Below are 18060 nucleotides of genomic sequence, written 5' to 3' on the forward strand. Positions count from 1 at the left end.
TATATATATATATATATATATATATATATACATATAAACAAAGCAAGTCCAAGTCCAGCCCCTGTTGTCATAAGCCAACCCAAATACAAAATGTATTTATGAAAAAAAAAATTTAAAGGAAGATAATGATGAAAATTAGTAAAATCATACTTAAAATCTCCAAAAAATTCCATGATCATATATTTAATACATACATACATTACTGCCACACTTCACAAACCATACTACAGGGATCTCGAGAAAAACCCACAATATATAACTCAACACATAATTAATGATTCCAAATAATAAAGAAATTAATCATACTAACAGCATCACATTTAGGGGCAAATATTGAAAAGTTAATAGTAATCCATCCTCATCACAAACATCACTGTCATCTGAGAACTGATGCAAACTAACAAAACTCCACATAAATACATCCACATATTTTATTGCTAGGGCTACAAACAAGGCACATGTGAATAAGGCCAGGATTACTTGAGCTCAGTTCAAATGGTTTTTTACTTGGGCTATTATTCAGCTCAACAAACTACAGGAGAAAAGGCAACCAAGAGAGAAACACAAGCTGTGATCTGAGACAGCTAATAATTAGTAAAATTTTCAAGTGTTTCAACTCTGAATCTCTAGTATATGATCGGAACAATTTATATAGAAATATAATAAAACTCAAATATCAAAGTTTATAGAGCTAAATACGTACAAGCCTACCACATTTGATCTCAATTCATTCAGTTATTAAATCTAACATCTCAGCAAAAACTTTGCTAATTTGTTAATCAAAGCCGCATTGAACCAAAATTAAAGCCCAATCGGAGTTATTCACAAACCACTACATATTATTGTCTTATTTATTAGAAACCTACATGCAAACAAGCCTACCGCATTAACTGCAGAAATATAGCAATACTTATATTACTTAAATATCAAGCTATATTACTTAAATTTAAAAGAATCCACCAAATTTGAGCTCAACACTTTTAGTTATTGAACCTAACATCTTAAAATAAGCTTTGCTAAATTTTATTCAAACAATTTCAATTAAGCCAAAACTCAAGCCCAGTTGGAGTTGCACATGAGAGACTTGATTGATTCGGCAGTCTTATTTATCAGAGACCTTTGTATGCTATTTCAAAGTCAAAACCCAATACAACTATATACTTTTCAATTGCTTCATAAAAAACTAGAGATTTCCCTAATCATCAGATATTTGTTTATTTCAAGCAACTGATAATTAACATTCTAATCACTAGGAACACTAAAAGAATCCGCAACACGCTTTGATCAATTGATACTCAATAAACATCAAAATTTTCAAATAAATCACATACATTATCCAAAAACAAAAATCAACAAATAAAAAAAAAAAAGCCACCAGAGATGTAATCATTCACGAAGCTTTTTCTCAGCGATTGTCCAAGGACACCACCAATCCCATCTTGCAGATCGATTGAGAAACCCTGGATAAGAAGTAATGGATTCAATGGAGCTCATTAGGTTTGTGATAAAATGAGAGAAATCAAAGAACATTTATGAAAACTTCAAGAAAATACAACCAAATTTTGTAGATCTGAATGCTATAAACAAGATCAATCAGTGCTTCAAACAGAAAAATGGAAGAACTAAGAAAATCTATCCCTACTACAAAGCACTAGATCTATTGAATAGATAGCAAAATTAACCAAAAATAGGGCCCATAATGCACAAATGTACTCAAAACCAAAGTAGGATTTAACTGAGAGACGATCAGATCTATTGAATGCATAGAAAAAATTAATCAAAAACAATGGCCGAAATCCAAAAAGATACTCAAAAATCAAAGCAGGACTAAAAAGACTAGAATGTAAAGATATACTCAAAAGCCAAAAGTGTGATTCAACTCAAAAACCATTAGGGTCCATGCATAGCAAAAATTAACCTAAAAAAATCCAGAATCCACGGATATTCTAAAAATCAAAGCAGGGTTAAACCAAGAACCGATCGAATGCGTAGCAGAATTAACCAAAGAAGACTATAATCCACAAAAACACAAACAACAGATTCAAAATCCACAAAGGTAAACCAAAGGCATAATCAACAACAAGAACCAGCACGAATTACATCAAAACAATGGCCGAAATCCAAAGAGATACTCAAAATCAAAGCAGGACTAAAAAGACTAGAATGTAAAGATATACTCAAAGCCAAAGTGTGATTCAACTCAAAAAACCATTAGGTCCATGCATAGCAAAATTAACCTAAAAATCCAGAATCACGGATATTCTAAAAAATCAAAAGCGAGGGTTAAACCAAGAACCGATCGAATGCGTGGCAGATTAACCAAAGAAGACTATAATCCACAAAAACACAAACAACAGATTCAAAATCCACAAAAGCTAAACCAAAGGCATAATCAACAACAAGAACCAGACACGAATTACATCAAAACAATGGCGAAATCCAAAGAGATACTCAAAAATCAAAGCAGGGACTAAAAGACTAGAATGTAAAGATATACTCAAAGCCAAAGTGTGATTCAACTCAAAACCATTAGGTCCATGCATAGCAAAATTAACCTAAAAAATCCAGAATCCACGGATATTCTAAAAATCAAAAGCGAGGGTTAAACCAAGAACCGATCAGATGCGTAGCGAAATTAACCAAAGAAGACTAGAATCCACAAAAACACAAACAACGATTCAAAATCCACAAAGCTAAAACCAAAAGGCATAATCAACAACAAGAACCAAGACGAATTACATCAAAACAATGGCCGAAATCCAAAGAGATACTCAAAATCAAAGCGAGGACTAAAAAGACTAGAATGTAAAGATATACTCAAAGCCAAAGTGTGATTCAACTCAAAACCATTAGGTCCATGCATAGCAAAATTAACCTAAAAAATCCAGAATCCACGGATATTCTAAAAATCAAAGCAGGGTTAAACCAAGAACCGATCGAATGCGTAGCAGAATTAACCAAAAGAAGACTATAATCCACAAAACACACAAACAACATGATTCAAAAATCCACAAAAGGTAAACCAAAGGCATAATCAACAACAAGAACCAGCATCAATTACATCAAAACAATGGCCGAAATCCAAAGAGATACTCAAAATCAAAGCGAGGACTAAAAGACTAGAATGTAAAGATATACTCAAAAGCCAAAGTGTGATTCAACTCAAAACCATTAGGTCCATGCATAGCAAAAATTAACCTAAAAAAATCCGAGAATCCACGGATATTCTAAAAATCAAAGCGGGGTTAAAACCAAGAACCTATCGAATGCGTAGCGAAATTAACCAAAGAAGACTAGAATCCACAAAAAACACAAACACAGATTCAAAAATCCACAAAGTTAAACCAAAGGCATAATCAACAACAAGAACCAAAGACGAATTACATCAAAACAATGGTCGAAAATCCAAAGAGATACTCAAAATCAAAAGCGGGGACTAAAAGACTAGAATGTAAAGATATACTCAAAGCCAAAGTGTGATTCAACTCAAAAACCATTAGGTCCATGCATAGCAAAAATTAACCTAAAAAATCCAGAATCCACGGATATTCTAAAAATCAAAGCAGGGTTAAACCAAGAACCGATCGAATGCGTAGCAGAATTAACCAAAGAAGACTATAATCCACAAAAAAACACAAACAACGATTCAAAAATCCACAAAAGCTAAACCAAAGGCATAATCAACAACAAGAACCAAACGCACGAATTACATCAAAAACAATGGCCGAAATCAAAGAGATACTCAAAATCAAAAGCAGGGACTAAAAGACTAGAATGTAAAAGATATACTCAAAGCCAAAGTGTGATTCAACTCAAAACCATTAGGTCCATGCATAGCAAAAATTAACCTAAAAATCCGAGAATCCACGGATATTCTAAAAAAATCAAAGCAGGGGTTAAACCAAGAACCGATCGAATGCGTAGCAGAATTAACCAAAGAAGACTAGAATCCACAAAAACACAAACAACTGATTCAAAATCCACAAAAGCTAAACCAAAGGCATAATCAACAACAAGAACCAGCACTGAATTACATCAAAAACAATGGCCGAAATCCAAAGAGATACTCAAAAATCAAAGCGGGACTAAAAAGACTAGAATGTAAAGATATACTCAAAGCCAAAGTGTGATTCAACTCAAAACCATTAGGTCCATGCATAGCAAAAATTAACCTAAAAAAATCCGAGAATCCACGGATATTCTAAAAAATCAAAGCGAGGGGTTAAACCAAGAACCGATCGAATGCGTAGCGAATTAACCAAAGAAGACTATAATCCACAAAAACACAAACAACGATTCAAAATCCACAAAGGTAAAACCAAAGGCATAATCAACAACAAGAACCAGCACTGAATTACATCAAAACAATGGCGAAATCAAAGAGATACTCAAAAATCAAAGCAGGACTAAAAGACTAGAATGTAAAGATATACTCAAAAGCCAAAGTGTGATTCAACTCAAAACCATTAGGTCCATGCATAGCAAAAATTAACCTAAAAAAATCCGAGAATCCACGGATATTCTAAAAATCAAAAGCGAGGGTTAAACCAAGAACCGATCGAATGCGTAGCGAAATTAACCAAAGAAGACTAGAATCCACAAAAAAACACAAACAACAGATTCAAAAATCCACAAAGTTAAACCAAAGGCATAATCAACAACAAGAACCAGACGAATTACATCAAAAACAATGGTCGAAATCCAAAAGAGATACTCAAAAATCAAAAGCGAGGACTAAAAAGACTAGAATGTAAAGATATACTCAAAGCCAAAGTGTGATTCAACTCAAAAACCATTAGGGTCCATGCATAGCAAAAATTAACCTAAAAAATCCGAGAATCCACGGATATTCTAAAAATCAAAGCGAGGTTAAACCAAGAACCCGATCGAATGCGTAGCGAATTAACCAAAGAAGACTAGAATCCACAAAAAAACACAAACAACAGATTCAAAAATCCACAAAAGGTAAACCAAAGGCATAATCAACAACAAGAACCGCAGACGAATTACATCAAAAACAATGGCCGAAATCCAAAGAGATACTCAAAATCAAAGCGAGGACTAAAAAGACTAGAATGTAAAGATATACTCAAAGCCAAAGTGTGATTCAACTCAAAACCATTAGGGTCCATGCATAGCAAAATTAACCTAAAAAAATCCAGAATCCACGGATATTCTAAAAAAATCAAAGCAGGGGTTAAACCAAGAACCGATCGAATCGTGAGCGAATTAACCAAAGAAGACTAGAATCCACAAAAAAACACAAACAACTGATTCAAAAATCCACAAAGCTAAACCAAAGGCATAATCAACAACAAGAACCAGTACGAATTACATCAAAAACAATGGCGAAATCCAAAAGAGATACTCAAAATCAAAGCAGGACTAAAAGACTAGAATGTAAAGATATACTCAAAGCCAAAAGTGTGATTCAACTCAAAACCATTAGGTCCATGCATAGCAAAAATTAACCTAAAAAATCCGAGAATCCACGGATATTCTAAAAAAATCAAAGCGAGGTTAAACCAAGAACCGATCGAATGCGTAGCAGAATTAACCAAAGAAGACTATAATCCACAAAAACACAAACAACAGATTCAAAATCCACAAAGGTAAACCAAAGGCATAATCAACAACAAGAACCAGCACGAATTACATCAAAAACAATGGTCGAAATCCAAAGAGATACTCAAAAATCAAAGCGGGACTAAAAGACTAGAATGTAAAGATATACTCAAAGCCAAAGTGTGATTCAACTCAAAAACCATTAGGTCCATGCATAGCAAAAATTAACCTAAAAAAATCCAGAATCCACGGATATTCTAAAAAATCAAAGCGAGGGTTAAACCAAGAACCGATCGAATGCGTGAGCGAATTAACCAAAGAAGACTAGAATCCACAAAAACACAAACAACAGATTCAAAATCCACAAAGCTAAACCAAAGGCATAATCAACAACAAGAACCAGCACGAATTACATCAAAACAATGGCCGAAATCCAAAGAGATACTCAAAATCAAAGCAGGACTAAAAGACTAGAATGTAAAGATATACTCAAAGCCAAAGTGTGATTCAACTCAAAACCATTAGGTCCATGCATAGCAAAATTAACCTAAAAAATCCAGAATCCACGGATATTCTAAAAATCAAAGCAGGGTTAAACCAAGAACCTATCGAATGCGTAGCAGAATTAACCAAAGAAGACTAGAATCCACAAAAAAACACAAACAACAGATTCAAAAATCCACAAAGCTAAACCAAAGGCATAATCAACAACAAGAACCAGCCGAATTACATCAATCCCCAAAGATCCCAATCAAATAAAGCAAATCAAGGACAAAACTTAGGGTTTTTGACAAAACGATCGATTCAATGGCAAATCTAGAAAAACGATAGATCCTTTACCTGCGAGGGGTGATGAAGGCAGGGGTTCCAGCCCTAGGGATTGGGAAGCACGAGGAAGGAGCTCGTCGTTCTCCTCGCAATTGCAGGGCTGATGACATGAACCAGTCCAATTGAGCACCAGCGAGAGAGAGAGAGAGAGAGAGAGAGCGAGCGTGAAGAAGAGGGCCAAAAGCATGAAGCGTGAGAGAGAAGAGGGCATGAACCAGCGCGAGGGAGAGTGAGAGAGGAGAGAGAGAGAGAGAGAGAGAGAGAGAGAGATAATTTATTAGGGGCTTTTTTTCATAACATAATTTAGATTTAAGTTATATATTTGGAATTATCTTAATTATAATCATGTAGTTTTCTAATTTTTCAAAAATAATTCTCAATCAAGGTAATTTATTAGGGCTTTTTTCATAACATAATTTAGATTTAAGTTATATATTTGGAATTATCTTAATTATAATCATGTAGTTTTCTAATTTTCAAAATAATTCTCAATCAAGGTGGTTTTTTAATTTTTAAAATAATTTTGTTATGAAATTATTTATTTATATTGGTAAAAATGAAATATTTAATGTGAAAGTTCTTATTGAAATTTATAATTATAAAATTATAAAATTTTTAATAATAATAATAATGATAATAATAATAATAATAATAATAATAATAATAATAAAAAATGCGTGTGAAGTGGACTCAAAGCACATAACGAGAACCGGGTTGGGACCAGGCTTGGACTGGCTCGACAGCAAATACAAATAAGATGCAATCATCTCGCGAGTACACCATAGCAGTTTCAATATCCTGATTACGATGCCACTTAATATCGCTTTTTAAGAAGGAAAACCGAGATATTTTCCTGTCTTTCATGAGGGTTTGGGAAAATAAACTATTATATTTCTTAACTTATGCATATTTAAAATAATAAACTTGTTTAATTATATTCTTAATAAGTATTTATTTTAGAATTAAAATTTTTTTAATTAAAAAAAATCATCACAAACCGCATAAGAAGGTGATTAGTGTCTTTGTTATTTCAGAAAATAGATAAATAAATAAAAAAAGGCAACATGCATATCACAACACGAACGCAACAATTATAAAAAAATGCTGCCTATCACAACACATACACAACGTTGCCTATCATAACACATACACAACGGTTATAAGAAAATCGCTGCATATCATAACCCATAAGCAATGGTTTTTAAAAACCGTTGCATTATAATCCATATGCAGCTGTTATGAATCACTGCTTTTTTTAACATTTGTAGCGGTTGTAGAACCGCTGCATATCTATCCTAATATGCAGCGGTTGTTACAACAAATTGAGCCAAATGTAATACTTACTTAGAAAATTTCTTGTAGCGGTATGAAAGCGCTACAAAACCGCTGTAATAAATAGCCTATTATAGTAGTTTTATAATCGCTGCAAGGTAGCCGCTGCATAAGTGCAGTTATGTAGTAATGTATCCGCATTGCACTAACAATGAAGTAGTGGATGTCTGTAGCTTAGCATGTTCAGCTCATGGTTTTTCACAAGTGTCACCTAAGGGCTTCAGCAGAGAAGAGAAAGAGAGATGCTAGAGGAAGACAATAAGGTAAACTACCGATGAAGATGGTGGGAGGAATGTGGAAAGAATGATTAGAGATATGTGTAACCTAACTTCATCTCCATTCTTACATATATATATATATATATATATATATATATATATATATATATATATATATATATATATGACATATCAATAGTCAAGAATAGACCCGTTGCGTTAAAACCAACGATCAAAAAATTATTCACTAAAAAATAAAAGGAAGAAGGAATAAATAAATAAATAAAATAAAATAATAAAATGAGAGTGGGGAGATCGAAGACCATCACAAGCACGGTGGGAAGGGCAGTGTGTGCATGCATGGTTGTTTAGCATACTAGTGTTTAGATACTAAATCAATGGAGGAAGGCACAAGAAATATATATATAAATGCAAGTCACTACAATTCTCTACCCGACGGAGGACTAAAGTCCCTAAGAAACACACATCTCATGCACACAGAACCCTCATGTTTGTGTGTTTTACTAGATGTGGGCCTTGGCTCAACCCATATCCAACACTCAATCCCTAATGCCATGCATACTTCTTTGGTAAAGTTGCACACTAGAAACCATACTTTACATGAAGAAGCCATCTTTTAGTCAAAAATATGTTTGTTTCCACTTTTTCAAATAAACCAAAGAGAAAGCACAAACTAAGGGCACCACAAAACTCCATCCATCAACACTTTTCCAATTATGACAATTTATGTAGTAAATTCTTCAAGTTTGAAGTGAAGAAAACAATATCATTTAAGCTTAGAGTTATCCATCATTCCCAAACTTCTCTAACAAAAAAACCATCTCTAAACTAGTGGATGTATAGTCAACCCATCATTAGACATGTAGTGTGGATAAGCTGCATTATTTGTTATGTCATACTTCACATGATTAAGATTTTTGTTCAATTTATTCCAAGATAGTAACCAAATAAAGCAATGTACTCGTTCGGTGCATGGGAATTTTCAAATCCATTTAAAATTGGTGTGACTCAAATAATATTTTTTTTACTACAAGAATGATATGCAAAATGACTTGAGAATAACCTTGAACCAGTGGCGGAACCAGGACTCGATGGTAGGGAGGTTGAAACTTAAAGGCAAAGGGTAAAAAAAAATCCAACAAAATAATTATCTTCAATAAAAAAATAATGCGATTATCTAACAAAAAATTGAATACAAATATTGAAAAAATGAAGTATAGTTTAACTTTTTGTTATTACTAATAGCAAACATATAAGATTTTCAACAATTCAACTAATAAATATATATCTCATAAGTTTGTATATTTTTTTTAAATATAGTAAAATCGATCCCTTTCACTATAGACAACAAAACTATTGTTTATAAAAACCTTTGTTCCTTTACTTTAACATATATGATACATTGTAACATACATATATATGTTATAATATATTTGTTGGGCCTCATGATCAATTTAATTTTTTTTTAAATTATTAAAATTTTGTATATAAGATTTTAAATTTTTTTTATAAATTTTTATTAAAATTTTAAAATCCAGTAATTTTTTAAAATAAAAAAAATGAAATGCGAAAGCAACACATTTAACATGCAAGAAAAATCAAAGTTTATAATTAGACCCACTTACCACTCAAACACAACTATATCGCACACATTCATGTATCGAAAATTTTACATTAATTTAAGTATAAAAAATCACAACCATTAAATCTTATATTTCACGAAGGTAGTCTCGCCGACATTGAAGGGGGCTTTAGCCACTCGCTACCCCCCTCTCTCTCTCTCTCTCTCTCTCTTAGTTTCACCCCTGCCTTGAACTCTCTCCCACCCAAAGCTGCCCACCTATCTTGAGCATAGTTAAAAAAAGGAATATAAATTCCTAAACCCAAAAATATAAATTAATAATTTATCAATTACATGGAAAAAATACTATATGAAATTCATAATATTTAAGGCTTTGTTTGGACTACTTCTATTTTTAAATTTAACAATTTTGTCACGCTGTGAACCTAGCCGGGCACATTGCAATCGTAGTTACTAAAGTATGAGACAATATCAACAATAAAGTTATAATAGGGTTCCCTTACAGTAGGGACCCTAAATACAGGAAAACATCAACAACAGTACAAGCATGGGTTTCCAAATACAACTAGAAAGTATAAATACAAGAACAATACATAAAAAGGGCAAGTCTAGTGGATCTATAGAGTTTACATACACTCTGCAAACTAACCTAGACAAGAAGAATAGATATGTCACTCAATTGCCTGCCCAGCACAACGAAATCCAACATCGCAGTCTGAGAAAGAAGAAGAAAGGAGAGTTGTGAGTAAGAGATATTACCCAGTGAGTGGTGACAACATAGATATAATATAGTAATAAAGCATTTCAAATTGTAATTACCACAATATATAATAATAACATATGAAAGTAGTTCAAAGTATTCAACAGATTAACAGATAACACAATGATTTATCAATAGTACAAGCAAGTAACATTTTCCAATACATTGAACACAGCTTAAAATACAGGCTGGTCTCAAATAATTCCCAAGCTAATCGTGGCCGCGACTACCTACAAGACTACCAAGGTGTTTCAAAACCTTTTAAAATTTAAACTATAAAATGTTGCCTTCCTTGGTGTTGGTCACTGAGATCCCCGTGTAGTGACCCAGATTTCTCACATAAAAGAACCCTTGTCAATGGCTCTGCGCACCTCTTGACTAGGATAAACTCAGGGTTAACCACGCTATCTCCCATCAGGTCGGACCTTGGGACCCCCACTGCTGTGTTAAACTAAAGTCCGTAGTTACCATCAAAATCAAATGCAACAATAAAATTATTTCCAATTTCCAACTCAAGGAATCCATCATACAATATTTAAATACGGAAATGTACATCAAACCATATTCCATTTGCATATAAATACATACACATGTAAACATGTTCCTTTCAAAATAAATACATATAAGTATTCTAGGTTTAACCATTCCAAAAAAATCATGCTCATATATATATATATATATATATATCTCAAATGAAATTTGATTTATTATCAAATTTATATTATAAAACACATAAAGAAATACTGTAATACTCTTATTAAATCTATGCAATTACGAATTCAATCACTCACCGAACTAGTCGTCTCGCCTCGAGGAGCACTCACTGGTCAATGATTTTCTTCCCCTTGGAGGATACTTCGCCACCTAGATACAACCAGGGAATCCAAGAACCAATGAACACAAGAATGAAAACTAAAATGCATGCAAATGCAAATGTTCATGTCGAACATGTAACTCTAGGCTTTTAGGGCAAAGCCACATCATTTTGAACCCAAATGATCTTAAACTGGAGTAAAACTAGTTCCAATGAATTCCAAGTAAGAAGGGCTTCGATTTGGACCAAAGAAACACACAAAAAGGTCAAAAATTTTCGATACTACAGTAACTCATGATTGCTACAGAAAATCGGCCCTTGCACAAAGATTTTCTCCCAATTTACATCATCTAATCAAGAAATTTTTTCACAAGTATTCACACAAATGAATAACAATGATATTGGCTTCGATTTGAGCCTACAAACAACCCAATCATGATGTATTTCTAAGTTTTCAAAGATTTTCAAAAACAAAAAAATATGAGAGAAATACGGAAGAGAAAAACCTTGGATCGAAGCCTGACTGTATTCACAAGTAAAAGAGGAAAAGAATGGATGCTTGGTTCACCGGAAAAGTCGCCAGAAAAATTCTCTATGGTTTGGGTGCTCGGCCGAAAGGAAGAAAGAGAGAAAGAGAGAAGGAAAAAGCCATGTTTGCTTTAACTTTATACTTTTTTTTTTTAATATACAGGAGAAATGGCCAATTTGCTCTCCTATTAGATAATAAAATGAAAATGGTCCAAAAGACTGAATTGCCCTTGGTTTTTGGCTAATTCTCACACAAAGCTACATGCAATCATGCAAGGATGCCATTTGTCACGCCCCGACCCTAGCTGGGGGCACGTGGCAATCACCACGACAACAAGGAGTGGACCCTACAGCAGCCCACCTCCTAGTCGCCGTAAGGCTTAAAGCAAACATGCTAATACAACTTACTAAAGAAGAAACCAATAACAACAACAGAACCAGCCAGGGTTCCAACTACAATCAGAAAGTACAAATACAAAATACAGGAGCAAAAGTTAAGCCTAGTGGATCTATAAGTTTACATGCATACTGCCAACTAATTTAGACAAAGAGAAAGGTAGGTCATTCTACTGCTTACCCAGCATAATCCAGTCCAACGTCGCAGTCTGAGAAAGAAAAAAAAAGAGTGGTGAGTAACAGATGTTACCCAGTGAGTGGTGATAGCATATATATAACATAGTAATAAGGGATTTCAAATAGTAATTATCACAATAATAATAACATATAAAAGAAGTTTCAAGTATTCAACAGATTAACAGAGATCAAAATGATTTATAAATAGTACAGGTAAGTCACATTTTCCAACATATTGAACACCGCTCAAAATACAAGCTGGCCTCAAATATTTCCCAAGCAAATCGTGGTCGCGACTAGCTACGGGACCACCAAGGTGTTTTAAGACTTTTACAATTCAAAATGCTGCATTCCTTGGTGTTGGCCACTAAGATCCCCGTGTGATGACCCAGGGTTTCTCACATAAAAGATCCCCTGTCAATGGCTCTGTGCACCTCTTGACCAAGGTAAACTCAGGGTTAACCACGCCGCCTCCCATTAGGTCGGACGGTGGAACCCCACACTACAGTGTCGAACTAAAGTCCGCAGTCACCATCAAAATCCAAATGCAACAATGCAATTCTTTCCAATTCCAACTCAAGGAATCCACCACACAATAGTTAAATATGGAAATGTACATTAAACCATATTCCATTTGCATGTAAATACATATACATGTAAATATGTTTCTTTCAAGATAAATACGCATACGTATACTGGAATCATTTTGGCCAAATAACTCCATGCTCAAAAATATATATATATATATATATATATATATCAAATTTACATTATGAAACACATAAATAAATACTATAATACTCTTATTAAATATATGCAATTACTAATTAAACCACTCACAAAACTATACGTCCCGCCTTGAGATGCGCTCACGGATCGACGATTTCCTTCCCCTAGGAGGATCCTTCGCCACCTATAATCAAGTAGGGAATCCCATAACCAATGAACACAAGAATGAAAACAAAATGCATGTGAATGCATTGTTACATGTCGAACATGTAACTTTGGCGTTTTAGGGAAAAACGACATCATTTTGAACCCAAAACGACCTCAAATCAAAGTAAAACTAGTTCCAATGGATTCCAAGTAAGAAATGCTTCGATTTGGACCAAAGAAATACAAGAAAAGGCCAAAGTTTTTTTGGTGCTACAGTAGCTTCGGGATTGCTTGAATACTGCTACGGTAAAACCGACCCTTAAACAATGGTTTCTTGTCGATTTACAACACTAAATCACGAAATTTCTTTACAAACATACACACAAATGAATAACCACGACACTGCCTTCGATTTGAGCCTAAAATCAACTCAAACCAAGGTTTATTTCTAGGATTTCAAAGATTTTCAAAAACGATTAAATACGAAGAAAATACAAAGAAAAAACCTTGGATCGAAGCCTTACCAAGAGAATGAGAGGAAGAGAGTAGAAGTGTTGATTTATCGAAAAGCTCGCCGAAGGAAGTATTTTTCAAAGAAGGGTGATCGGCTGAATGAAGAAGAAATGAAAAACAAAGAAAAAAAGAAAGAGATGAGAGAAAAGATAAAGGTGCACTCTTATCCTCTCATTTTTCATTTTTCTTAAGATAAAAAGGGAAATGACCAAAAATGCCCTTAATAATAGAAAGTAGAAGAAAAATGGTCCAAATGATTATTTTTGCCCCGGTTTTTCACAAAAGCCTCATTAGCGTAATCATGCAAGGATGCCACTAGTGCGAAATGACCATTTTACCCCTAATGCATTCAAAAGAATCTAAAAAAAGGCCCAAGGTCGAAAATCAGGACATGATACCATACCATTAGTGATAAATGACTATTTTACCCCTTAATGCATTCACAAGAATCTAAAGAGGCCTGAGGTCTAAACCAAGACAAAAAGTACAATAATTTTCTAAAATGTGCATTTAAAGTCATTTATTTCTTCTTTGTTTATTAGCTAAATTTAATCTTATCAACATATTTTTTTTTTTTTGTGAAGGACATACTATATTTAGTATCAATTTCTTATATTGCCCAAAGTTTTTGTTTAAGATTTTTGTTGTTAGAAAAATCTCTTTGAAAGAAATAATTGGTAAAACACAACTATTATTGAATCTTGATCATTATCAACTTGCGTATTCATTATCTCTGGAATAATCTCTTCATTTGTAAGTTATTCCTTTTCGTCTCTATGTTTTCATTTGTCTTATTTTTGTATAAAATATAAAATTTTTATCTAAATTAATAAATATTCTTTTATGAAAAAAGTAATAAATTATTTATTTACCAATAAATAAATAATACTCTATAAAATAATTATTCCCAAGAGCATTATAGCTCTTTTAGTATATATATATATATATATGTGTGTGTGTGTGTGTGTGCCTGTGAGGCTGTATCATCCACAGAGGTACTCAGATTTAAAATCTAGGCAAGTTAAGTCTTAGTTGTTGGATCGTCAACCAACGATCTGAATTACTATGTATTATTGTGCTTATAAATAATAGCACAGTGAAATATAAGATGCATAATATTTTAATTTGAACTGTCTAATTAATTTCAGCACAGTACTTAAACAAATCATAACAATCCAAATGTATAATCTATTATCATCTACAACTAAACTAAAAAAAACTAAAAACACCCCAAATCAATCCTTTCTGTCTTTTTCTCTTCCATGCTTACTGTGCTCAACTGCAGAAGTTAATAGTTGATCTTTTCTCTCTCTATATATATTTTAATAAACCTAAAGGTCTAAAACGGGGTTTTATTATGCTCTAAAAATTTCAAATTAGATTTTTTTTTTCTAGATAAAGAAAATTAGTTTTTTTTTTAAAGTGGTTTGGATGTTAAAAACGTTTTAAACTACAGCAGCAAATAACCAATCACATCATTTAAAGGGGTAGAAATGAAAATGGCAACTTTCTCAAGGGTTTTTAGTGAATATGACCACAGTGGATCAAGATCAATGAATCAGACGGTCAGGATCTAAAAAATCTCAATCAAATCTCAACCGTCCATCTGAAGCTCATCATCAATATATATAAGCCCTAGTTCTTCGCCGTGCTTCTAAACCCTAGTTTATCTTTTCTCCGAGGGAGGCTGCTGATCGAGAGCGAGGGCTAGAGGATGAGGGCGAAGGTGAGATTCATTGTGTTTTCTCGTTGAAAGTGATGATTTTGGATCAGATATGAGCCTTTTTTGGAGCTTTTTCTTTGTTTAATCTCGTTGTTGTTTGTGATTTATGACTTGAAGAACATAATATGCCATGAATTGATGCTGTATTGCTCCTTGTTTTGCTTATATTTTTGAATTTGTTCTCGTTGTTTTGCATAATCTTTCGGTCTGATTGTTGGTTGAAAATAATAGGGATTTTCCATAGTTGTAAATCTTGAGGGTTTTTATTTTTATCTTAAAAAGTGACATCTTGGGAATCTATTGTTATGCTGTGCATTCTCATTAAAAGTTTATTTCCTTGATATGTGAGATTTAGTCTCTTGGCCTGTTTTCAGATTGATTTGTTTTCTTTTTCTCTCTCCATATTTGGTGGTTTATTTGTAAAAGATTTGTATTTTTAAAATTTTTATGAATAACTTCAATGCATGGAAATTGTAGTGTTAAAACTTTAATTTCTCCAAATGGACCTCTAAAACAATCTTGTTTATGCTAATTTTAAAGCCATCACATCCACTTATGTTAGTTGTTGTGAATGTAGCTTGGAAATGCTGTACAAGAGAATCAAAGAGGGTTTATCTTCTTGCAACTTGTGTCAGAATTATAAGTTCTCAGTATAAGCATAAGTTTGTAGGGTATTGTATTTTGGTCATTTGTTTGGAAAGGTTATACATATATATTTTAAGGAAAGGATGAATGAGTCTGATGAAAAATTTATCAGAGCGCAGGAAAGCTTGAAATTGGTAGGAGGTGTGACTTAAAACTATTTAATGAAAGTTTTTTTGTTGTCTTGTGTTTTTATTGTTTGTCTCATATAATTTTTCTTATTAGCAATCAAGCATAGAGTGTATAGACTGGTTCATTTGGTCTTGTTTGTCTTTTGCCAATTGAAACATTGATCTAATTACATGTTGAAATAGAATATAACATTTATCGTGTACGATAGCCTATCCTCAAAGCAAGTGATACAATTTCATTAGAAAATGGTGGTTTGATAATTAGAACAGAGTACTGTGGCCTTAACTAATGACTTAATGACTCTTAAGATTGAGTTTCACAATTTTATGTTTAGCATTGTTCAAAATTTATTTTGTCTTGGTTCAGTGGAAGAATAGCGATGCAGGAGGCTCAAGAGGAAGCCAGCCGAAAAGAGTGGCGAGAGATCCAAGTAACCAGTTGAGCGCAGGTTGGACTTTCACTTTGTCATATCGGTCATTCGTTTGCTTGAAGACTATTGAGCAAGCCTTGGCAGTGTATGCTTGGAGTAGTGCATTCTCACACTGGATTGATTAGTTCTTGTCTTTTAAGCTAGAGAACTCATTGTTGGTTAAGTTTTTGTTCTGCTCAACTTCTTCCCTAATTCTGTTCGAGCTGCGTTATGTTCAGACCTATCGTGCTACATTTATGAACATTAACTTTGCAATGATCCTGGTTTTAAGCCGCTAGATCTCTTCTGATTTACTGTTATTTTTGTTTATCAATGATCTTGGCATTCTTCAGCATATGTGCCAATGTGCTTCTTGATGATGGGAGCATGGGGCATTACTATGGTGTTTGTTATTTAAGCAGGCAGATACTACTTAATTGATTACTATGGTTGGACGTGTGTCCAAACTTATCAATTACTTGGAAAATAATTTATAAATTATTAAAAATTGGTGATGTATGATGTTTGTTTGTTTTTGTTGTTTCTTTCTTATTATACTAGTGAGTTTAGAATTAAAATTAAGAATTGACATGGTTTATTACTATTCATTTGTTTTTCAAAATTAAAAATTTATTTTGAAAGGTTTTACTCTTTTCCCTTTTAAAAGTTATTCTCTTACACAAATGATCTTTTGACAGGTAAATTTGTTTTTAAACATATTTGTTTTTAAATTAACGATATCTAATAAAAAGATTTTATAATTATAGTTATTTGATAAAAAGACTCGGAAGTAAAAATATTTATTCTAAAAAGAGATACCCAAAGAATTAAAGAAAATGCTAATTTAATAAATGTGCAGTGGTTTTCAGGAGAAAATATGAACTTGCGGCCAGTGGAACGAACATCATCTCCTGATCTTTTATAATTATATGATGCTGTTATTGTTATGACTTTTTATTTTATGATAGTGATTATGATGCAATAGCAGCAATGCTTGATGGTGATAAAATGAGATTAATATTAAATATTAATTATTTAATATTGATATTTATTTATTTTTATGATAAATGATGTGCTCAGCAATAATAACAGATACTAAACAAGAAATTAAAAAGAAATAGGAACAATAGGGATCAAAGCACTAAATTCAATACAGGGATTAATTACTATGTTATCACGGGGATTAGTAAATAATTTGCAGCACATCCTTCCGATATACTCCTCATTGGGATCATCTTAAGCTATCCTAGTCCATCCAAACGGCCCAAAACCCTAATCGCCTGCTCTTCCGAAAATTTTCACCAAACCCCAGAACTCACCGCTGCGATTCCTCTCGCTCTACGGTGATTCTCCACGGTAGCCACGATCACCGGCGGCCAGAGCTTTCATGCATCCTCGCCGCCGGCCTTCTCAGAAACGACATGAGCGTGCCTCGTTTGCACCTCGGCGCCACCGTCTCCTGCAAGGTCTCCGTCTTAGTACCTCCACAGGCCCCAGGTTTAACATGCCAATTTTTGGGATGTTCTTTTCGTGCTTTATGGTTA

The 18060-nt window shown here is 33.4% G+C and overlaps 1 long non-coding RNA gene across 1 annotated transcript; it reads right to left on the bottom strand.

Moving 5' to 3' along the window:
* Positions 1–9994: 9994 nt before the first annotated feature.
* Positions 9995–13714, bottom strand: LOC120267820. The gene is made up of 5 exons (XR_005538594.1): positions 13622–13714; positions 13062–13134; positions 12226–12253; positions 11098–11170; positions 9995–10261 (listed from the first exon to the last, which is right to left on the bottom strand). It is a non-coding gene; the product is annotated as an uncharacterized LOC120267820 (long non-coding RNA).
* Between the last annotated feature and the right edge of the window lie 4346 nt (positions 13715–18060).

This window comes from Dioscorea cayenensis, chromosome 8 (assembly GCF_009730915.1).
Source record: "Dioscorea cayenensis subsp. rotundata cultivar TDr96_F1 chromosome 8, TDr96_F1_v2_PseudoChromosome.rev07_lg8_w22 25.fasta, whole genome shotgun sequence".
Lineage (NCBI taxonomy): Eukaryota > Viridiplantae > Streptophyta > Magnoliopsida > Dioscoreales > Dioscoreaceae > Dioscorea > Dioscorea cayenensis.